This window comes from Podarcis raffonei, chromosome Z, assembly GCF_027172205.1.
Source record: "Podarcis raffonei isolate rPodRaf1 chromosome Z, rPodRaf1.pri, whole genome shotgun sequence".
NCBI lineage: Eukaryota > Metazoa > Chordata > Lepidosauria > Squamata > Lacertidae > Podarcis > Podarcis raffonei.
The window spans coordinates 46,425,159-46,448,643 of record NC_070621.1 but is presented as its reverse complement, the minus strand read 5'-3'; the positions used below and the strand labels follow the sequence as shown (position 1 = coordinate 46,448,643).

Sequence of the window (23,485 nt, the reverse complement as noted above, 5' to 3'; positions counted from 1 at the left end):
GGGGCTTTTGAGTACTTAGTCATGCCATTTGGATTACAATCGGGGTCTGCCTGCTTTCAAGCATTCATGCACCACGTGTTGGGGCCCCTGCCGTACAAGAACTGCGTACCCTTTTTGGATGACGTCTTAATCTATTCGGACAATGAGAACCAACATGTCAGAGACGTCAGGAAAGTGCTAAAGAGACTGCAGAAGCACCAGTTGTGGGTCAAGCTGGGAAAATGCCAATTTCACGCCAGAGAGGTCGAGTTTCTGGGGTACAAGTTGTCAGACAAGGGCCTAGCTATGGACCCAAGCAAGGTGCAGGCAGTGCTGGAATGGAAGGCCCCCAAAACCCGGAAGAATGTGCAGAGGTTCTTAGGGTTCAGCAACTTCTACAGGAAGTTCATCAAGAACTTCGCCCACTTGACAGCGCCCATCACAGATTGTCTCAGTAGCAAAAAGAAGTTCGCATGGACAGAAAGTGCCCAGCAATCCTTTGAAAGACTGAAGAAGGCGTTTGCTTTGGAAGAGCAGCTCCTGCACGTTGATCTGGAGAAGCCCATGAGACTGGAGACGGACGCGTCCAACAGAGCCGTTGGAGCGGTCCTTTTGCAACCAGGGGCCAAGCAGGGCTGGAGGCCGTGTGCCTTTTTCTCGAGGAAGCTGAGCAAGTTGGAGCAAAACTATACAGTGTATGGCCACGAACTGCTTGCGATCTATGCGGCGTTTCGCTGATGGAGACATCTGTTAATAGGGGCGCAGCACAAGATCCAGGTTTGTACTGACCACAAGAACTTGGAATACTGGAGGACCGCGCGAGTACTCAACCAGAGACAGATTCGATGGGCTCAGGAGTTCTCTAAGTTTTCCTTCGAGATCCGATACGTGCCGGGAGAGGAAAACGTAAGAGCAGATGCTCTCTCCCGGAAGCCGGAGTACATGGAAGGAGAGGGACCGCCGGAGATCCGACACGTGTTTCCCGAGAACCGATGGGTGTGGGGGGGAGCGTTGGTTGGGAAACAAGAACTGGCTGGGCTTACTAGAAATGACGTGTTCGCTCAAACGAAAATCAGGGAACTCCGGGATGGAAGGGAAGACCATGGAGGGTTTGGGGAAAAGGAAGGGCTACTGTACTATAAGGGGGCACTGTATGTACCGGGGGAGACCTTGAGGGGGAAGGTACTCAAACAACTCCACGACAACCCAACAGCTGGGCACTTTGGACAGCAGAAAACCATGCTGCTCGTCACCAGGCAGTTCTCGTGGCCAAAGGTGAGGGAAGACGTACGGGAATATGTACGGGGGTGCGACCGCTGCCAGAGGGCAAAGGGGGAGAGGGCTGCCCCCGCAGGGTTACTGGAACCCTTACCCACACCGGGAAGACCCTGGGAGGTGGTGTCCATTGATTTTATGACAGATTTGCCCAAGTCAAGGGGGAAGACAGCAGTCATGGTACTAGTCGATCTACTGACGAAGATGTGCCATTTCATAGCTTGCTCACATGCGGTGACGGCAGAGGAGACAGCCAGGTTGTTTGTGGATCACATCTTCAGGCTGCATGGGGCTCCCTCGAGGGTCACCTCGGATCGCGGGAAACAATTTACTTCCCGGTTCTGGAGGAAGCTCATGAGCTTGCTGCAGGTCGAGGTGGGCTTCTCGACAGCGAGGCACCCGGAAACCAACGGACAAGCCGAAAGAGCGAATAGTATACTCCAGCAATACCTACGCTGCTACGTCAGCGAGAGACAGAATGATTGGGTAGAGAAACTAGCGTTGGCTGAATTTGCGTACAATAACGCTGAACATGTGTCCACGGGAATGAGCCCGTTCATGGCCAATTATGGGTGTCACCCCAGGGCCTTCCCGGGGAGGGGGGAGGAAGCATGGAGTGTACCCGCGGCAAAGCAGTTTGTTGAAGAAATGGAGGCCTTGCACCAGCAACTCAAGATGAACTTGGAGCGGGCCAAGGAAGTTTACAAGAGGCAGGCGGACAAGCACCATCGGGAGGGGGAAGCCATACGGGTGGGAGACCGGGTGTGGTTGTCAACCCAAGGGTTGCCCCTAAAGGGAGGGTGCAAAAAGTTGCAGCCGAGGCGGCTGGGGCCTTTTGAGGTAACACAGCAGGTGAACTCCATGGCATTCAAGCTCAAGTTGCCTGACAGCATGAAGATACATCTGGTGTTCCATAGGTCCCTACTTTCACTGTACAGGGAGGGGCGGGAATTTCCAGGGCAGGAGGGAGGAGCCACCACCCACCCGCTGGTAGAGGAGAGGGAACACTGCAACCAAGCCACGGAAATACTCGATTCAAGGTGGCGAGGTCGCCAGGTGGAGTACTTGGTAGCTTGGGAGGGAGAACCCAGGTCAGAAAACACGTGGGTCCCCGCTGAATCAATCAAGGACGGCTATCTGGTGGGAGAATTCCACAGTTTGTTCCTGGATAAATCAAAACCACTAGCGAGATTCTGGGAGGAAGAATTTGGGACCACAGACGACGAAGGGGAGTTTCTGGGTTTTCCTGCCTCCGAAGAGGAGGAAGGGGAGGTGTCAGAGGGAGAAGAATCAGACTGGGAGGCCCACCCCACGGCAAGAGATCGGAGCGGGTGGGAAGCGGGTTTTGAATCCTCAGAGGATGGTGACAGCTCCTTCAGGGGATTCCCCGCATCGTCGGCCGAGGAAAGGGACGAGGTTGAATCGTAAAATTGGGCCGGGGGTGGAGGGGGTCCTGGGGGGGAGGTGGATGTCAGGGAACTGCCATCGGAGCCAGAGGCGGAGGCAAGGCTCCACAGCGATGCTGGAGAAGGGCCCAGCAGGGAGAGAGGCAGCTCTCCAGCTGGGGAAGAAAATCAGCGTAACACCAGGGATAGAGGGGGGCCGATGGGGGAAGCGGAGAGGAGGCTCCAGGACTCCTCGCAGGAGACCAGCGAGGAGAGCACGGGTCCTCCGCTGCCCACACCCTCCCTGCGCAGAAGACTTCCGCGCAGGGAGAGTAGGAGGAGACTAGGCGTCAAAGAACTTCTTTGCTGGAAGAAATTCAAGAAACGCCCACCGACGGATTCTGCCAGCGATTGAGACAGCCACGGGAGAGAGGCTGTCCAGACAGAAAGGGTTCACCCAGGTAACCTAGCCAGGAGTGGCGACAACTTATGCACGAGCAACCCCTAGAACCATTACAGGATGTTGCAGTCTAGGCTGCTCACTGTTCAGGATTCCAGCCCCTCCATTTGACACCATTCCCTCTTCCCCTGGATTCCAGTTTCTTCCCCTGCAACAAAAGAAAATTCAGGGCAGATAAAAGAAAGTAACATCTTCATGTAGTGAATAGTTACTGTGAAGCTCACTCCTATAGGAGGCCACCAACCTAGATGGCTTTAAAAGAATATTGATAGGGTGCAGCAAAGGGGAGGAATTTTTTAAAAAAACACCATGGAAAATGGGACGGGAAGTTGATCAAACAAAAGAAAAAATATTATGTATTAGAATGCCTATGTGAAACTTATGGAAATCTAATGAATGCTAGAAAGATAGATAGATAGAAAGATAGATATAGATATAGATGATGATAGATAGATAGCTATAGATAGATATAGATAGATAGATGATAGATAGATATACCGTAGATACAGTGGTACTTGGGTTAAGAACTTAATTCGTTCCAGAGGTGTGTTCTTAACCTGAGGTACCACTTTAGCTAATGGGGCCTCCTGCTGCCACTGGCGCACAATTTCCATTCTTGTCCTGGGGCAAAGTTCTTAACCCGAGGTACTATTTCTGGAGTCTGTAACTTGAAGTGTCTGTAACCCGAGGTACCACGGTAGGTAGATAGACAGACAGACAGATATAGAATGAGTATTGCATAAAGCATGATGGATCTGCTCTGCCTTCACAGTTGGAGGCAACAATGCTTCTGAATACCAGTTGCTAGAAACCGCAGGAGGGACCGCCTCTTTCCATATGAACCTACCCGGACCCCGAGATCATCTTCTGATGCCCTTCTTTGTGTGCCTCCTCCTTGAGAGGTCTGGAAGATGGCAACACAAGAACAGGCCTTCTCTGCAGTGGCTCCCTGTCTGTGGAATGCTCTCCCCAGGGAAGTTTGCCTAGTGCCTTCGTTATACACATTTAGGCTCCAGGCAAAAATGTTCCTTTTTAATCAGGCCTTTGGTTGACTTCGTTGACATCCTAGGCCCATTTAAAATGATGCTCTTTGGGGGGGGGGTTATTGGGTTATTGTTTTTATTTTTATTTTATATATTGTGATCTTTTCTGTGAACTGCCCTGAGACCTCTGGGTATAGGGCGGTATATAAATTTAATAATGATGATGATGATGATGATGATGATGATGATGATGATGCACTTGTGCTAGGGTCCTGCTTGCTCCTTTCCCACTGGCATGTGGGTGGCCATTGTTAGAACAAGTTGGTGGAATAGATGGCCTATTGGCCTGACCAACAGGGCTTTTTAATGTTCTTATGTTAATAATCAGTCAGCATCCCATGGCCCCTGGGTCCTCACAGTCCTCACTGCACTGTTCTAGATTCCCTCTCACATAGGGTTTCAACCCCATAACGTTGGGGTTCCATCAAGCCTACTACTGAGACCAATAGGGATGCAGGTGGCGCTGTGGTCTAAACCACTGAGCCTCTTGGGCTTGCTGATCGGAAGGTCAGCGGTTCAAATCCCTGTGATGGGGTGAGCTCCCATTGCTCTGTCCCAGCTCCTGCCAACCTAGCAGTTCAAAAGCAAACCAGTGCAGGCAGATAAATAAGTACTGCTGCGGCAGGAAGGTTAAGTGTTTCTGTGCGCTCTAGCTTCCATCACGATGTCCCATTGCACCAGAGGTGGTTTAGTCCTGTTGGCCACATGACTTGGAAAGCTGTCTGTGGACAAACGATGGCTCCCTCACCTTGAAAGTGAGATGAGCGCCACAACCCCATAGTCGCCTTTGACTGGGCTTAACCGTCCAGGGGTTCTTTACCTTTTACTTTTACTACTGAGACCTTTTTCTTGTGCATGGCATCATTTTCACGGCAATAAGGATTCATACTGGAACAATGGAAATAGAAGGGCTGATGTCAGCAACATGGCAACAGGTTACGTTCATTGTTAATGTTTGTTACCTAGAAATGTTAGAAACATGGATGACTTTGGGTCATATATATATTTTTAAGGCATTTCATTGCTGATGCTTCTTGGTCAATTTCCCTTTGAACCTTTCCAAATCCTAGGGCTTACCAGTAAATGTCAACTTCTCCACACAATAATGTTTTGACTAGCTGAATGCTGGGGTGAGCTTCCACAGTAAAGGTGAAGAATAATCAAATTAAATGCCCTAGGGGCTTATCAGCAAAGGGCAGTATATAAGTCAGAAGCATAGATGATTGCGTAAGTTTTGGTTTATCTTCGTTTCTCTCCCCCCCCCAGTCAAATTCAGTTTGCAACATGGCTGCAGCAACTTGATTTCTTAAAAAAAAAGTCCTAATGAAAATTCACCAGCATTTTAGTTTGCATTTTCTCTAAAATACCCATTTTTGCACATGATCCTGCCTAACATGCACATTTTGCAAGCAGTTTGCCCTAATTTAATGCATCTTTGTGCACATTTTGGATAGGAGAACTGCACTGCAAAATCTAAAGAAGTGCAAATTTCAAAAGTAAGCTGTGTTTGCTTATTATCTTATGCTTATTATCCTAGGAAGTGCAAATTAAGCTGGTTTGCATTAAGATGCAAACGAAACCAAATTCCTACCCTATGCTTATTCAATGACACTCATGGAGAAAATTATCTAGCTGATTTGTTTGATTGTTTCTAGGGCTGCAAGCTCTGACTAGAATGGTTGAAAGATTAATTGACCAAAGCTTAATCAGTGGGGATGAGAGTTAACCGATGCAGGCAAATTTTAATAACACTGGTTAAAGGTGTGCTATTTATTATTATTTTAGGCAGGCTACTGGAACACTGAATGAAAAATAAAATATTCCCCCTTTCATACCCGGAAAAGGGCCTCTATACTGATATTTGGGTAAATATGTGTACATTTCCAAATTTAATCAATCAGCTAAGAGCAGATAACATTTTAAAAAAGATATAAAATCTGTTTGGCAGCCCTAATTATTTCCTATAAATGCTCAGTGTAAGTGGAGGAAGGTCTCTGCTCCTTCCATTAGGGCACTGCAGACAGTTATGCTCTGAGAGTGAATGCAATGGATGGGGTGGAGTCATACTCCTTCTAAGTTTCATGGTCAAACTGACTGTCAATTTTGGGGTTCAGAAGGACAACTCTTCTAGGTCAAATTGGCTAGTTATTCCATGGGTTCTGAGGGGGAGGCTCCTATTTGGCGTTCTTCATTATTATTTATTTAGTTATTGCTTGTTCTCTTCTTCCTCATTTAATCCCCAAAGCAACCCTGTGGAGGTAGGTTAGGCTGAGATGCAGTCCCTGGCCCCGTGAGCTTCATGGTCGAGTGGGGATTTGAACCCTGGGATACAAGTCTTACACTCTAACCACTACAGCACACTGTTTTTTCATCATCTTCATCTTCTTTCATTGGGTGCCTCTTGGTCTTCACATCAAACTGAAGCCAGTTATCAATTGGCGAATGTAAATGAAGTTGAATTCTAATAACAAGAAATTAGCAAAGGTCCCTTGCTGATGAGAAGTCAGTCTATTTTGGGCGGAATGTGTGGGCAAATCAGTTCTGAGGTAGAAGCAGAATCAGTGATGGGGGCAGCTTGAGATATAATTACCATGGAGATAACATTTGTATCTCATTTGAAACTGGCTGGCCCCAGACATAATATTTTGGCAGGCAGGCAGGCAGGCAGGCAGGCAAGCAGTCTGTCTGTGTGTGTGTGTGTGTGTGTGTGTGTGTGAGAGAGAGAGAGAGAGAGAGAGAGAGAGAGAGAGAGAGAGAGAGAGAAAGAGACCTGTAATGCTCATACTAAGGAGCTAACATTTTATAGGCAGTGGATTCAGCCCCTTCTTCACACAATGCACACTCACTTTGTGGAATTTGCCACCACAATATGTGATAATGGAGCTGTTAGACAAAATGGCTTTAGGAGAGGGTTAGACAAATGCATGGCAGATAAGACTATCAATCGTTGCTGGTCATAATGGCTTTGCACTTCCTACACTGTCAGAGTTAGTGTGCCCCTGAATACCAGTTGCTGGAAATCACAGGTGGGGTGTGTGCTGTTGTGTTCAGGTCCTGCTTTGAGGCCTCCCTGGTTACCACTGCAAGGACAGGATGCTGGGTTAGGTGGGTCTTGGGTCCGATCCACTAGGCTGTCTCTTCTTAGGTTCTTATGTTATTTAGGATTAATCTAGGGATGGGGAACCTGTGGCCATTCAGCAGTTCTCCACCTCCCATATTCCCTGACCATTGACCACTGCTGGGAACTGGAGTCCAGTGGCATCTTGAAGACCACAGCTTGCCCACCCCGAATTAGGCAGATTCATGAGTTCTGCCAATGGCAACAAACCATAAGCCTCCATTCTCAGAAGCACTATGCTACTGAAAACCAGTTGCTGTCTGGTTTCCCTTAACAGGGCTACTGCAAGGCTGGGATTCTCCATCAGCTGGTGAGGTAGGGCAGCTGTCCAGAGGGGCAAGGCGCTAGTTTTTGTGCACACATGCTGATACCAGCAGTGAGCTATCCAGTTGCACAACTTGTGCTGAAGAGGAATTCCAAAAAGATAAGAAGGGCCCTGGTGGATCATGCCAGTGGCTCATCTTGCTCAGCACCCTGTTGTCACAGTGGCCAGCCAGACGCTTCTGAGATGCCTGCAAGCAGGCCATGAGCACAATAGCCTTCTCCCTTCCTGCAGTTGGTATTCGGGAGCACACTACCTCTGACAGTGCAGGGTAAACAGAGTCATTGATTTATTTCTTTGTTGCATTTCTATCTCACCTTTTTCTCCAAGGAGCTCAAAATGGCATTCGTGATTCTCTCCCTCCTCATTTTATCCCCCACGGCAACCCCCTGAGGCTGTCCCACTGTGAGCTTCATGGCTGAGTGGAGATTTGAAGCCTGGTCTCCCAGGTCCTAGTCTGACACTCTAACCATTACATCACATTACCTCTCAATATGCACTCTGGTGCCATTTTGTCTTCATTTCGTGTGCCCTGAATCCATCAACATTCAGCTTTATTGAAGGACCCCAGGCTCCACCCTTATGAGAGAGGGAGGAAAACCTGTTCCTATATATAGTACACAAAATTTCATACACTATTTTTCATATCCCAACCCTATTACTAGCTTATTTTGTAAGCTTAAAAGCCCCTGACATGGTAATCTTTCCCCACGGGGAGTTGCTCTCTGACCTCTTCATGTTCCACTAGTAATAGGCAGCAAACAAAATGTTTTATAGCTACCCATGTTTCCCCAGCAGTTTGTGGAACATCTGTGAGGCCCCTCTCTGGAGGCCATTTGATGTTATGATTTCTCCTCCTGAGTAGGCCTTTCTGTTGCCAGCCACACACTTCTGCTCTGGGCTTCAGTTCAGGTGTGTTGTTGACTCTGCCACCTCCACTGCCGGAGGCAATATGCCTCTAAACATCAGTTGCTGGGAATCACAAGTCAGGAGAGTTGTTGTTGCTCTTGGGTCCTGTTTGCATGCTTCCCATGGGCATTGGGTTGGCCATTGCGAGAGTACAATACTGGACAAAATGGCCCACAGGCTTGATTCAGCAGGCTCTTCTTAGGTTCTTCTGTCCTGGGGGCAATAGTAATAAAAAATAATAATTTAATTATTTATACCCTGCCCATCTGGCTGGGTTTCCCCAGCCACTCTGGGTGGCTAACGGCATATCTAAAAACATAATAAAACAACAAGTGTTAAAGACCTCCCAGTTCAGGGCTACCTTCACATGTCTTCTAAAAGTTGTATAATTCTTTACCTCCTTGACATCTGAAGGGAGGGCATTCCACAGGGAGGGCGCCACTACCGAGAAGGCCCTCGGGTGATTTTGGCAAGCCTTTAACTGATATTTTTGTGGTTGGTCTGGATGCATTGCATTTCCTGATTCTGCCGGCTCCCTGGCTACGTCCTAGCACTGGTGTCCCACCAAGGTTTGTTTATTCCTCCCGGCCCCTGTAGTTACTGAGGTTTGTGGTCAGGCCTTCCTCCACCATCCAGACTATGCGGTCCAAGCTAGGATGCCAGGACTTCTGGTTCAGACTCTGATGGGAAATGGCATCATCTGCGCAGCAGAACATGGCTTCTGGTTTCAAGGACTACTTGTGGGCTTCTGAGAGATGTAGTCTGATCTAGCAGGACCAACCTTACATTTTTATTAGCCACAATAGGAAAAGAAACCTCCATGTTACAGGCACAGTATATTGCAGAATATCAGACACTGTAGACAAAGGAGGAGGGCTGTTGCTTTCAAGCCCTGTTTGTTGGCTCTTGACTGGTCACCATGATTGTTGGACATCTGATGGTCCCTGTGAGAAATAGGGCACAGGGCTAGATGTACCTTTGATTTAATCCAGCAGGGCCTCTTCTCCTCCCAGAGGGGAGGGGTCGTGAGCGGGAGCAGCTTCCCGCAGGGGCAGGGAGGCGTACTCAGCTCCCTGTTCCTCATTGCTTCTGCTTCTGCTGCCAAGCCTTCCAGCCGACCAATAGGACCAGCTGGTGGGCGGTGCTAGCCTCATTTAAACAGCCGTGGCAGCGCTCAGCTCCCTGTCTGTTCCTGCTTTCTTTGGCTCTCCCGCCCTCCCTACCTCTTAGGTCAGCTTCTTTTGCATATTGACCTTGCTTTGGACTTTGGTTGGTCGTCTTGGTTGCCCAAGGGGCCTGCTAGGACTTCTTTATTCATTTGGCAAATTGGCACCAGCCTCTCGGTTTTTTCGCCTACCTCATAGCAATTTGTCACAACTTTCTGGTATTGGTGGTTAGGCACTGGAATAGGTGTGCTGTGTTGGAGGATTGGGTATGGGCCATCGTCTACCCCTCCTCTTTTGGGTATTCTGTTAAAGGAATCCGGTGGTCGTGGATCCTGTCCGATGCCCTGCTGGTGGCTAGGGCCATGGCACGACCCCCGGTGACATCATGGGGGAGCTTCCAGTTGTATTTGCATCAACAAGCTCCTCCCATTGGTTGTTAACCCTGATATGACTCCCAGCTGAGCGGGGTGGAGTCATGTATTGCTGTTTCATCCAATGCCTAAGCCAATACTACTCACATGCTGTAACCAATAAATGTTGTGGCCTAATTTTGCCCATTAACCTAAAATAATGTGTCTTTGTGTCTTATTATACTCCTATGCGGGTGGCGGGTCTTCGACTCACAACATTCTTCTGTGCAACTTGCTCCTGCAGGAGTCAGCAACAGGCACCTGCCTGTATGGCTTTAAAAGAGGATTGGACTATTTGTGGAGGAAAAGGCTATCAGGGCTGCTAGCCACGGGGGCTCTGCTCTGCCTCCACAGTTGGGAGCGTGAATGCTTCTGCATACCAGTTACTGGAAGCCACAGGAGGGGAGAGGACTCTTGTGCTCAGGTCCTGATTTTAGGTTTCTCACAGGCATCTAGTTGGTTACTGTGTCAATGCTGGACTAGATAGGCCATTGGCCTGATCCAGCAGGCTCTACTTATGTTCCTATTCTCCTAATGCATAGGAGTCTTTAGGAAAACAAACACTAAATAGTATTCCCAGTGCCCAAGCCTGAAATATAGTTTTTACCATCTTCAGTCTGGAAAATAATTATTTTTAAAATTATCCATGCGCAACCAACACACACACACATCCCTGCTGTGAGCCAAAATCATGCAAACAGGTCACCATGCACTTAATTTTTATAGATTGCAATGCTTTAAGATTTTGTAGACCATGACAATCGCACAGGCTGGGCTGTGCTTGCACTAAACACCAGCTGATGTATCTTGGTGGGAGGTGGAATGTGCCTGCAGGTTGTGTGAGGGTGGGCTGCGAGGCTGCAATGCGTGGCCTCACCCCGTGAATGTGAACAGGTGGTGGTTTGGTGTTTAATAATGTAGACTTGAGGAATGTTTGGGACCTGCGCAATATAAAAAGAACAATCAGAATATGCTATTATGGGTGCTGGAATCTCATTTAAAACCTAATTAGGTCTAGTACAAAGCTAGAGTAGGCTTGTCTTGGGATAAAGAGATTGATGTGTCTGCATGAAATGTGTGGTGCCTATTCATTCCTCTTCTCGTGAAAGAAGAATAATAAAAAATAAGGTTTGTTAAGGAAGCAGCATTTCTTTTTGTTAACTCTTCGTTTGTGTATTGCCACTGTTTTGTGTGCTTCTGTGCCTCTTGATCAAAAGGATAATTGTATTTGTCTAGTTTTTTCTTCCTCCTAAGCAAGAGGCACCCAAAGTGCTGCCATCCAGAAATTTTGGATTCTAGCCCCCATAAGGGCAGAGATCATGAGGGTCAGCAGTGGTGATGATGAAGGATCGCAGTGGAAGAGCATCTGCCTTGCATGCAGAAGGCCCCAGGTTCAATTCCTAGCATCTCCAGGTAAGGCTGGGGGTGTTCCCTGCCAGGGGAGCAGCTGGCAGCCAGTGCCAACAACACAGATTTACCAATGCTCAGACTTCGTACAAGGCAGTATCCGATGTAGTCGCAGGTTCCCCACCCCCGTTCTACAGGGAGGACAAGGCTATAGCAATGGAACATAGGAAACTGCTTTAGATGGACTCCATCAGGCTCATAGCTGTCAACCTTCGCTTTTTTTGCAGGAAATTCCCTTATTTCAGCGCTGTTTCCCGCTGCCTCCCACGGCTATCCCGGATTGCTGGATATCCCGTAAACTGTCTCTGGGACAGGTGAGGCTGCTGATCCCTTATTTTCAAATCCAAAAGTTGACAGCTATGATCAGGCTACCCCTGTGGGGGTGACCTTAGGCATAACTCTTTGCTATGTTCATTTGCCTACTATAGGACTAGAACAGTGTTTCCTAAATTGGGTCTCCAGCTCTTATTGGACCTCAGTTCCCATAATACCTGACCACTGGTCCTGCCAACTAGAGACGATGGGAGTTGTAGTCTAACAACAGCTGCAGACCCAAGTTTGGGAAACACTGGATTAGGTAGACCAATAATCCAGGTAAGTATTTTATTTTCCTTTTGATTGTGCATACTGGGTGGTAGCCAATCAGGTTTTACTTAGAGTAGATCTACTGAAGTGAATGGACTGAACTTAGTCATGCTCATCAATTTCAATGGGTGTGCTCTTGATTAAAATCTAGTTGAACACCACCTACTGTTTCTCCCATTTCCCTCTTTTTAGCCTTTGCCCTAAATAAACCTTTTGATTGGGTTTTTGGGCCTTCACTGGTTTAGAAACACCAGAAGTTACTTTAGACCAAGTCAGACATTGGGTCCCCCTAGCCCAGCATTGTCTGCACTGACTGGCAGCTCTCCAGTGCTTCAGGCAGAGGGCCCCAGGTTCCCTACCTGCAGCCCTACCTGCAGAAGCTGGGGATTGATCCTGGGACCTTCTGCATGCAAGGCAGATGTCCAATCATCTATCTATGGGAGTCACTGGCCCTCTCCATCAATTGCCCAGGAGCCCCGGGGTGCCTGGAAACCAACCTGCATCCTTCCCAGATGATTTGTGCATCTTCCAGGTCATGCCCTCAAAGCCTCTGGGTGCTGAATGAGGCCCAGAGACCTCTTTTCACATCGTTCCTTCCTATTGCATGCTGTAATGATAGAAGTTAGCCCCCCTCTCCCACCACTAGGTGGCGCTGTGCTCAGATCTAGCCAGCCCTCTTGTGTGCTCAATTTCAACAGAGAGGCAGACAGGCAATCAATCTTTGAGTCTAATGGCATCTTGAGCAGTATTTCTTTATGGATTGAAACAGTTAAGATACCCAATTAATTAACAATGATAACAATGAATAAACAAAGTCACCAAAGAACCCAACCCGAAATCACTGTTGGTTACATGGCAAGGACGTCAGTTATTTGCCACTAATTGGATCACAGTCTCTTGTCAGAGCAGGCTCCTTTCAGGTCTGTTGCTATGCACCCACTTTCCCTCATCTCAGCTGCACACTCTTCCCTTCCCCTCCCTCAGGTCTCTCTTTGCCAGCCGACTTTTATTCCCCTTGATGTTTCCCTCCATGCTAAATTTCTCACTCACCCCACATTCTGCAACGCCACTGAAGTGAGCATTACAGCTGTACAGGCAAGCACAGTTTTCTCTTTTCTTTCTGTCCTCTTCATCATTCAGCTCCCAATACGTGCATGGTGCAGAATGCCCCGGCTCAATCCCTGGCGTCTCCAGGTAAGGCTAGCAGATATCACTGCCTGAAACCCTGGAGAGCTGCTGCCAGTCAGTGTAGACAATATTGAGCTGGATGGACTAAGGGTCTGACTTAGCATAAAGCAACATCCTATGTTTAGTGGGCTCATGCAATGAAGAGCTGGTGTGGTACAGTGGTTAAAGTTTGCGAGACCAGGGTTCAAATCCTCACTCAGCTATGAACTTCACCTTGGACCAGTCGCTGACTCTTGGCCTAACCTACCCCACAGGGTTCTCGGGGGATTAAATGAGAATGAGGGGAGCCATGCATGTCTCCTGAAGCTCCTCAGAGTTGAAGGTGGAACATAAACACCAACGATGCACCTCTTTGTCCTTTGACACCTGAGGTATATATGTTCAGGGACACGCCTTGTGATTGTGATTTCTTTTAAGCTGTTTTTGATATTGTACCTTAAATGGTGGTGGCTTGCTCTGGGATATTAGGGCCACTAAATGGGTTTAAAGGAAGCTACTGTTTCTAGGCTGCACCTTCTAACAGGAGGACAGACTGAAACTTTGTTTTGTGCCTCAAAGCTGCTACCTTTTAAATTATAGCCCTTCTCTGGGGATGTGGAGGAGAATCTACTTGCCAGTTCAGCTAGTGTTGACTATAGGACGATTTTGCTCTCTCTATTTCATTGTGTAATCTGGTTTACCAAGTTAACCCCTCACCCTTTCCTAAAGTATCAGGGTCAGGAGAGGGTTAAGGATCCCAGGATGCCAGATTGGAAGAAGAACACTGGCAAATGAGAGGGCTTCAATGCAAGGGGCATGCAAGGTCATAAGGAGATCCAAAAAGGTGCAGCCAGGAAGTGAGGCATCTCGAAATGAGATGCAATTATATTTCAAGCCTCATCTGGAGGACTGTGTCCAGTTCTGGACACCACATTTTAAGAATGGCATTTGCAAACTGTTGCATGTTCTGAGGAGGGCAACTAGGATGGTGAAGGGTCTGTCTGGAAAACCAAGTCCTATAAAGAAAAGTGGAATGAGCTGGGTGTGGGTTTAGCCTGAAGAAGAAAAAATTAAGGGGAGACATGACAGCTGTCTTCAAATATCTGTTGGGCTGTCATACAGAAGATGGAGGAGGCTTGTCACTGGTTGCTCCAGAGGGCAGAACTAGAATTAATGAGAGGAAATTGCAAGGAAGCAGTTTCTGGGTAATCATTCTGGGTAACAATAAGCTCTCTTTGGCAGGGGGAGATTCTCCCTTGCGAGGTGATGGGATTATCTTTGCTGGAGGTACTTAGGCAGAGGCTGAACTGGCAATCTTCCAGGGATGTTGTAGTTGGGAAGGAACACAGGAAACTTCATGACATTTATCTCTGTATTGTCTTTACTGGCTGGGAGTGGCTTTCTGGGATTTCAGGCAGGAGGTCTCTCCCAGCCCTAACTGGAGATGCTGTTGATTGAAGCTAGGGCCTTCTGCATGCAAAGCAGGTGCTCTACCTATGGCTATGGCCCTTCTCTAATAGATGGCAGGAAGCACCTTACAGTAACCAATATTTCACTTTTTTTAAGGGGGGAAATGACATGGTATTTCTTGAGCTATCATCTGGCTAGTTTTGAAGTTCAACTAAGTTGCTAACCTGAGATATCTCATCACTTCCAGGACCACAAAAGGCTTTGCATTTGCTCTCCTTCCTTTAAATAAGCACCACAAGCCACACCTTTATACCAAATCAGACAGGATTCTCTCCCAGCCTTACCTGGGGATGCTGGGACCTATGACATGCAAAAGAGATGGTGTATGGCTGAGCTATGGCTGTTTCCCCTAGTTGCATCCTGCACTGCAGATCCTGCATTGAGCAGAGGGTTTCACTGTGTGACGTCTGAGGCTTCCAACTTTAAATTTCTATTATTCAGGAGACATTAAGCTGGCTGGAAGCTGATATACATCCTGGCTTAGGGCTTACATATGTTCCTGTTTAATGGAATAACAACAGAGCTCCCCCACAACCACTAAGGCCGCCAAAACTAATCTGTAGCATTTTTTTAAAAAAGCCTATGCTAAAATATAATTACTTAAGGCGTTTTAGGAGCAAACATTGCTTTTTCTTCTTCTTTTCACCCCCAGGCTTTGCCTACCCATCTGGGTTTGCTTGGATGGACAGAATCAAGTCTGTGGTTGATTTGTTTCTCCCTTAGAACTGCCCAACTTCAGTTTGATGCACGCTTGACTTCCCCCACATGCTGGAGGAGCCAAGATGTGTCAAGAACAAGGAATTGCTTTTGTATGAAAAGGAGTTTCTCTTGTGCAGGTCTTGAAATGCATTTTATATAGATAAATCTGGGTGTCTCCATTTGAACCGGGATGACCTATAATGAACAACACACCCCACCTATAAACCTCACTGAAAACAAGAAGGGGAGGAGCTTTCCTCAGCCTGAGGGCCACAATATCTTCTGGGGGGTCACATGCCAATGGGAGGCAGGTCCGAAGGCAGTCATGTGGGAGAGCAGCAAGTCTTGTTGTTCTGTACCTGCTTTCATCAGCAGATCACAGGGTGGATTGCAGCAGTCTAAAATTCAGTATTAAAAACATTTAAAACAAATTAGTCACAGGAATTGGGAGGGCCCAGAAAACACACACCTCAGATTTCAAATGCCAGGGTAAAGAGACACGTCTTCAACATTTGTCATAAGTTATAAAGTGAGGGTACCTGATCTACCTCTGCAGAGAGGGAATTCCACAACTCAGGAGGAGGATGCCCTCTCCTGGGCCACTGCACTTCTGAGGGTGATGGAACTACTAAGAGGCCCCCACCTCTGCTGACCTTAACACCCCCATCAACCCCAGTCTCCCCTTGGCCAGTCCCTCACCTGCCTGCCTTTGTGCAGCCAGCCCAGGCAGGTGGCACTTCCTCCCACCTACCTCCTCCTCCTCCTCACGCTTGGTCTATTGACTCCATGGGTCTCCTCTGAGAATGACTAATGTTGGAAACACCAATTTTAAAAACCATTTATTTATGACCAAGATGGGGAACCTCTAGTCTGAGGGCTGAGGGTGGCCTTCCAGGAGTCTCCCAAGGCTAAGTACTTCACCGACCAAGGAGGAGATCATCTGGCAGTGGGAGGCTGTGGCATGATGAGTGGGTTTGTGCCTTGAAGGTCTCCATAGCTGGAGGCTGGCTGATGTCTGGCGATGGACCTGGTGGAAGCTGGGAAATGTTGGGAAATGGAAGCCAGTAGCATTCACATTTGGATAATGGTGAACACTGCAATTCCTGAAACAGACTGTTGTTTGGGATGTAAGTGGGTTCAAACTCAGCTTTGGAAGCCCGTTGACAGAAACTGTGTGGATATTTGTGGACTGAAGCTGGGGGCATATACGTGTGTGAATGGAGAGCGGCTGATGAGTGAATGTGTCTCCATGTGTGAATGGGAGGTTTTGAATGCTGTTGAGGTGAATGGTATGTGTCTGGGTGCATTGGGCTGACATAGGTAGCCCACCAGATGTGACATTCCTGGGAATTATGTGACAGGAGCCAGCTCCAGGTACAGGGTGGAAGGATGAACCAGCCCAGTGGCTATTCAAAGGTGGAAGCCAGTGGAAGTTGGCAGGCTGAAGTCAGGAATGAAACTGCCAGGCAGATGCCAGTGAAAGTCCCTGATGATATTATTGGGTGGTAGCCCTCCCTGTTCCTGCCTTTGCCATGGAAGGTCTAGCATCCCAGTTCTCTGGAGCAACCCTCCCTAGTGCACATGAAGGGTGGACTACAAATGTTTTTAAGGAGCAACCCCAGCCTGAGGAGCCAGCTCAGGGGAACAGCTGGAGACCCAGGAGGGAAATCTAGGTCTATTCCCTCCTATCCACTTGAGTTGCCAACACTTTGTTTTCTTGGGGCTCCTGTGCCTGCCTCACCTCAATAGCTGACAGAAAAAAATAAAAATAAAACAACAATTGATTTTGTCACTCGGAACCCAGCATCACCAATAAACTTGTAAGGACCCCCAGAGGTTAAAAAGACCACTTAGGTGAACTGTGCCTGCTGGCAATTATTCCCTCAGGAATAATTGCTGTCAGCTTTTAGAAGAAAGAGACAAGGTGCTATGTAGAGGCTCAGCATGTGAGCTACAATGAGCCACAGAGACTTGAGTTTTATTCGCACCTCTGCTCTGAAACTCAAGAAAGAGTTGTGGGGAGGGGGATAGGCTCTTTCTTCAACTCCCCTCCCTCCCACCCACCTATTTATAACATCATCCTCCCTGACACGTCTCTTAGCTTTCTGAAATCCTTTCAGCTGGCATGGTTTAATATTAAGTGTCTGCCCTTCTTCAAGGAATATAGGACCCTGACTTGTACCCATCAATATATGGTGCCCATGGTGATCCCAAAGTCCTACTGAGTTGCCAGCACAGCTCCCCATCCTCCCCACCCCCCAACACTGACATGGGATCTGAAGTCTAAATCTGAGGAAGCTGTTCCAGGCTGTGTACACCCCATACATTTATAGCATATTTATAGCACAAGCCATGAGGGACCGCAGAGCAACTATGTGAAGACAGATTGGTGAGGGGGCAGCAGCCATGAGGAGAGTCATGGCAGAGACAGAAAACAGAGGCGCCATGAGGCGAGAGGTGGAGTCTAAAGTTGGCTCAGCCACAAGGAGATGAGACTTGTTTCTGGGTGACAAGAAAAGAAGCTGCATTTGTGTTTAGGTGAGGAGAATCCCAGGAGAGAGCACCATGGTCCTGCTTTTAAAGAGTCATGGTTTCAACTCAAAGAATCCTAGTTATACCTGGATTTTAGGACTTCACATTGGGGACTGTAGTTTGTTAAGGGTGCTGAGGGTTGTTGAGAGGACCCCTATACATCTCACAGAGCTTTAGCTTCCAGAGTTCCTTGCAAAGAAGGATTGCCAGTTAAGCAACTCTGAGAATTGTAGGATTGATTGCGAGGAGTTTCATAGGATGCTTCACAGAATGAGAGCATAAAGGGTATGTGTGAATGGCATCTACCAGCTGACTTGCTCCTCATGACCAAGATGCAAAAAAAGAGGAGGCAGTTTCAATGCAGAATCCAAACCCCCCTACTTGAGATTAAGGTAGAACTTCCAGTGGCTCAAAAATTTAGTCCAGCCTGAGTATTATAAGCCTTAGAATGAAACCCTTCTCCTAAATTCTTAGTAGGGCAAACTGTGGTTGCTTGGTGGTGAAAAAAGGAGGCTCTGCTAATCCATTTACATCTTTCTTTCTTTTTTAAAAAGTGGGGCACAGGCCAAAATGGAATAGGTGGAAAACATAAGCCCCCCCCCCCACAACAGTACCTGCATGGGACACGCCATGGAAACACTTCTGTCAATTTCAGTGGGCTTTGATTGAAGCGGTAAAAGGCCATTTTAATTCGCAGCAGGTTAACGTTTTGATACCCGAAAGCTGAATGAAAATAGTAACAGCCAGAAGAGATTATGCTGCTTATATTTATGATAACCCCAAGCAACCATTCACAACCCTTGTCCCATGGAACTGGCAATGCCTTGATGCTTCTTATCTACAGCCCTCTAGATAAGAGAGACTTTCACCAGTTAGCATTCTTTCCTGTCATTGGGAGGTGGGACTTCTCTGCAGAGGTTATGTCTGTTCATTCTAGAGCCTAAGGAAATGTTTCGTCCATTATTTTATTCTTGCACAGCAGGGGCGGAGAACCTGTGGCCCTCCAGCAGTTCTTGGATTCCAACTCCCCTCAGCCCCAGTCAGCATGGTCCAATGGTCATGGATAATGGGAGTTGAAGTCCAGTAACAGCTGGAGGGCCACAAGATCCACATCGCTGGCTTAGCAGTATTTGAGCTCACAGTTAGTTGCTTTGTGGGGAGACTTTTTGGTTCAAAAGGTGGGACGCAGTATTTTAATTACCATTTTAAATGACATTAGATCTTTTGAAACTTTGCAATGTCGTGATGTACCATATTCAACATTCTGTTCCTCGTCTGATTTGGAAGAAAGTCGATACATTTTAAATGTCAACATGGAAATGAATTCTGATCAAAGGAGGGCAAGCTAAATAGGAACACACGAAGCTTCTACATACTATGTCATATCGCTGGTGCACTCATCCCAGCCTTTTCTACTCTTGGCTGGCTGTACCTTTTCAGAGCCTCAGACAGAACGCTCTCTTCCAGTTCTGCTACTTGAGTTCCTTTTAAATTGAAGGACCTTTTGCAATGCAAAGCATGCACTTGAGTTGGCAACTCCAGCTGTGCCCCTTCCCCGAGGTTAACAATGATTCAATCTTTCCATATACTACAGAAAGAGGAGAAATTAATTTGGTTCCAGTTTTCAAGTTAACTTGCCCCGTTTTCACGTCTTGAACTGAAATGTCACATAAAATTCAGCTATCCTTTGGAATTCACTCTTCTGAATTTTCTGATACATATCTTTCTTTTTTTAAGCATACCAAGAAGAAAGCATTGGAAGGTTAGTGTATACTGAAACACACAGGTTTAGTGGAAACAATGGGCAAAATGGCACTAGAAGAAATTGCTTCGTGGGGAATGTCTGTCTTAGGCAACATTGCACACAAAAATGTGCCTATTAGGAGGAATATATGTGAAAATGAATACACATTTTCTGTTCAGTTCATAAGTTTAGTGTTCCATCCAAAGACCATACAAAACTGTAGCAATATTATTAATAAAATAATACAGAACATACATAGCTTGATTTCAGATTAAACCTCCGAATCACCAAAACAACTTATAGTGATTTTATCCAACTCCTTTTTCCTGATTTTATTTTATGCAGCCAGTGTACAGAAGGCCACTCTCTGTATTACAAAGCTATTAGTGCCTCTCGAAAGAAACCAAACAATTTATGCTGGGGTGTAACTGCTTGCATGTGTAAAGTGAACTCTTGGATCTCTACACAAGGGGCAGCCTAACAGATAATGAGTAACGTTTTGTACCTGAGGTTGTCCACAGATACAAAGTTTGTCTGTGTACAGCCATCCAAGACTGCAGTGAACATCACTTGGAAATGCAGCCCGAGGAAACTTGTGAAAGTTTGGTCAGATAACTAGCTGTAAAATGCTCTGTTCTTGAGAGTGCATACCAAGGGGGGGAAAGCTGTGTTTCTATTTAGCTGTAGGTCCCTTCTGAGTTCTATCCAGAAGAGGCAATCCCTTAGCTGACATTTATTCAAGGCCCAAGCAGAGCTCAGTTCTGGAAATTAGTAATAGTCTAAAACAACCAAGTCTGGTATCACTCAATTCCATATAGCACAGTGCAGGAAAACACTCAATGGGCATAGCAGCAATTCTTTTAATATACTTTAACTGAGTGCAGTCTGCTATTGCCTTAATTGTTGGCTACTCAGATTAAGTATGAAGAAGAGCTGCTGATATTCTTGATGATAGAGAGTATAGCTTCCCAAAAAAGTTATTCTGCATTGTTTCCAAAACTTTAATGGAGTTCAGGACAGAGCTCCAGATTTCAACATCGTAGAGTATTTGACTTAGCACATTGCTACCAAATATATTTAGGGCAAAGTAATTCAGAAATGGATGAATGGAATTTAAGACTGGAATAATGAGAAACTGGACAAAACTGAAAGAGACAAGATTGTGCTTCCCTACCCGTGCTTACTGTCCCTCTAGTGACTGGTTCTCTTCTCCTGTTCTTTTCTCCTGAACCTAAAGATAAGAAGAAGCAAAAGAATTTCATTTAATTTCCCCCTTCTCACCCCTGAAAGTGTTTTGCTAGATTTCAGCCACCAGCATTTAGGTGGGTGGGGTTTTGGGGGGGGGCGTTGTTCTTTAAGTTTGCTTTGGGAAATTAGCCAACTATACATATTTCTGCATTGCAGAGGTTTGGACTAGATGGTCTTCAGAATTTCTTCCAAGTCTATGATTTTATACTATTGCTAGGAACACAGCTGAATGAGTTAACCCATTGCTCAACCTTTAGGTACATGTATTGCATGCAGTGGATAAGAGAATTAGACAGCAGATGATGGGAAGGATCCCCATCTTAGATGCCAGAAAGTCACTTTTAGCCAGAACAGACAATACTGAGCTCAATGGACAAATAATCAAACCAAGCATAAAGAAGTTTTCTATTTTTCTGCATAACAGATTGCCAAGATCTGAGCAAGGCATCTCTTCTTTGAGCAAGATGAGCCATGAAACAGTTCCTTTTAGGGCAACTGGTCCATGAAACTTGCATACCTGATGCTATCATGGAGACCCCACACCAACAATGCCTGAAGATGCTGGACCAGATAGAGGTTTATGTTGCGGATACAATTTGCAGCACCAAATCCATTTTCCGTTCTTTGTCTCCACCCCCCCTCCCTTGCAGTGAGCAGCTGAACATTAAATTGGCAGCAAAATCCATTGCAGACCCCTCCAGAGACTCATTAAAGACCCAGATAACTCTGACATTGAGCACAATGACTTCTGCTTGATCGGCTATGCCAATTTCTCAGATGTACAGAAGGCAAAATGGGAAACATATTTCTTATTAGGGCACACATGTAATGAGGCAATTGCTAAAATGCTCTGGACAAGACTACCTATTAGATGTTTCTTGCAGTATGACTACTTTTGAACCAAGTGGGTTTCAGCTCAAGGCGGAATGAATTGACATTTCAGTTTGACACTGTTACTATTGGTGGCAGTTAAGTAAATGATCCTGTTAGGATCCCATGCTTTAAAAAAACCATACCCTATGACAAAAATCTAATAAATAATCATACTGACAGGATGTGTGTCAATGTACTTTTTGTGCTTCTGTGACTTTACTTTGCATACATGCAGTTTAGCAGCTGAGCCAGAGGAGAGGTTGGAATATACAGTAACGCCCACTAAGGGTGGTTGCTTCCCCCCCGTCAAGTTTCTAGCCCTCTTGATTGCAGAGGAAAGCTTTGAAAAGACTGAACTGTGTCCCTGTAGCTCAGTGGTAGAACATTTGCTTTGCATGCAGAAAGTCTAATCTCCAGCAGCATCTCCAGATATGGCTGAAAGAGGCCCCTACACAAACCCCAAAGTTGTTGAGCTTTCACAAAAACGCAGAGAGAGAGAGAGAGAGAGAGAGAGAGAGAGAGAGAGAGGTTTCTCAATTGATTTGCCTAAGATCTGCCTTTCGAAAATTTCTCCTGGACATCTGGTAACATCTAGGAAAATCCAGACGTATGGCAGCCCTAACATAGACCAATGGTCTGACTCTGTATATGGCAGCTTCGTGTGTCCTTCCCTCCCCCTCCTCTATTCCAATAGGTTCCCAGTTGTAGAAACTGAGCCAGGCTACCCCAGACTGTTTCTGTCCCACTGGCCAGTTATAGCCCTGCATTCGTTTCTAATCAAACAGACCAATATTTAATTTCTACAGAGGGAAAACAAATGCAGTTTTCTTTCCTCCTCCTTCCTCCTCTCAAAATGGCATCTGAGTCCCCTGATAGCCATCTGCTTCTCTTCCCATCTGCGATGGATGTAGTGTTATAATTGGACATACGCTTTTGACACCTACTAAGAAGAGCTGCCAGCTTCTGTAGCCAATTTTAAGCCAAGGCTTCTTTGCTGTCCTCCCAAACAGGCTTCTTATTAAGGGACTGTCAAAAGGTGGGGTGAGTGAAGGGTTAACAAGGATTCTTGTCTGGACGAAAAAGAGAAAAAGCAATTATCGCCCCCCTCCCCATTGCCACTCCAACATCTATTGTGTTAGGCATAGGTGGCTCCTCTTGCTGATGAAAACTATGCAATGGAAAGTTTTCCTCCTCAAGCCCCATTGAAATGAATGGGGGTTGCTCAAGAGCACTGCTGCATTGACCCATAATGAATTGCTTCAGCAGCAACAAAGCCAGGAGTTACCATGATTTGCAGGCAGGGATGGGGGAAGATATTCAACTCAGTTCACATTTATTTCACCTTTTAGTTTTATTTCAGCAATTTGCATACCGCATAATCACAGTCATCTCTAAGCAGTGCACAGGAGACCAGCTGTAGAGGGCAAAAGATGAGTGAAAACTGTGAAATTAGAGTTGATTTTAAAAACCTGCTGAGATAAATAATAATAAAAATAGGCCTTCAGGAAGTGCGAGAAGTTCAACAAGGAGAGGACCTGTCTGACTCCAACTGGAGGCAAGTTAAACAAAATTGGACCATAATACTGAACACAAGACTCTTTTGGATCTAAGCTGTGCATCCAAGCTATGGGGGACCATTAACAGTGACTCCGCTGAAAACCTAGGAAATTGAACAGGGATATAAGAAGCATCA

At 46.5% G+C, this 23,485-nt stretch overlaps 1 long non-coding RNA gene across 1 annotated transcript in view; it reads left to right on the top strand.

The window, feature by feature from the left end:
• LOC128406720 (uncharacterized) overlaps positions 1-21,974 on the top strand; it is a 32,082-nt gene extending 10,108 nt beyond the window's left edge. The window contains exon 2 of the long non-coding RNA XR_008328593.1: positions 21,344-21,974. This is a non-coding gene — a long non-coding RNA (uncharacterized LOC128406720). The remainder of the gene's footprint in view (positions 1-21,343) is intronic.
• Positions 21,975-23,485: the final 1,511 nt, after the last annotated feature.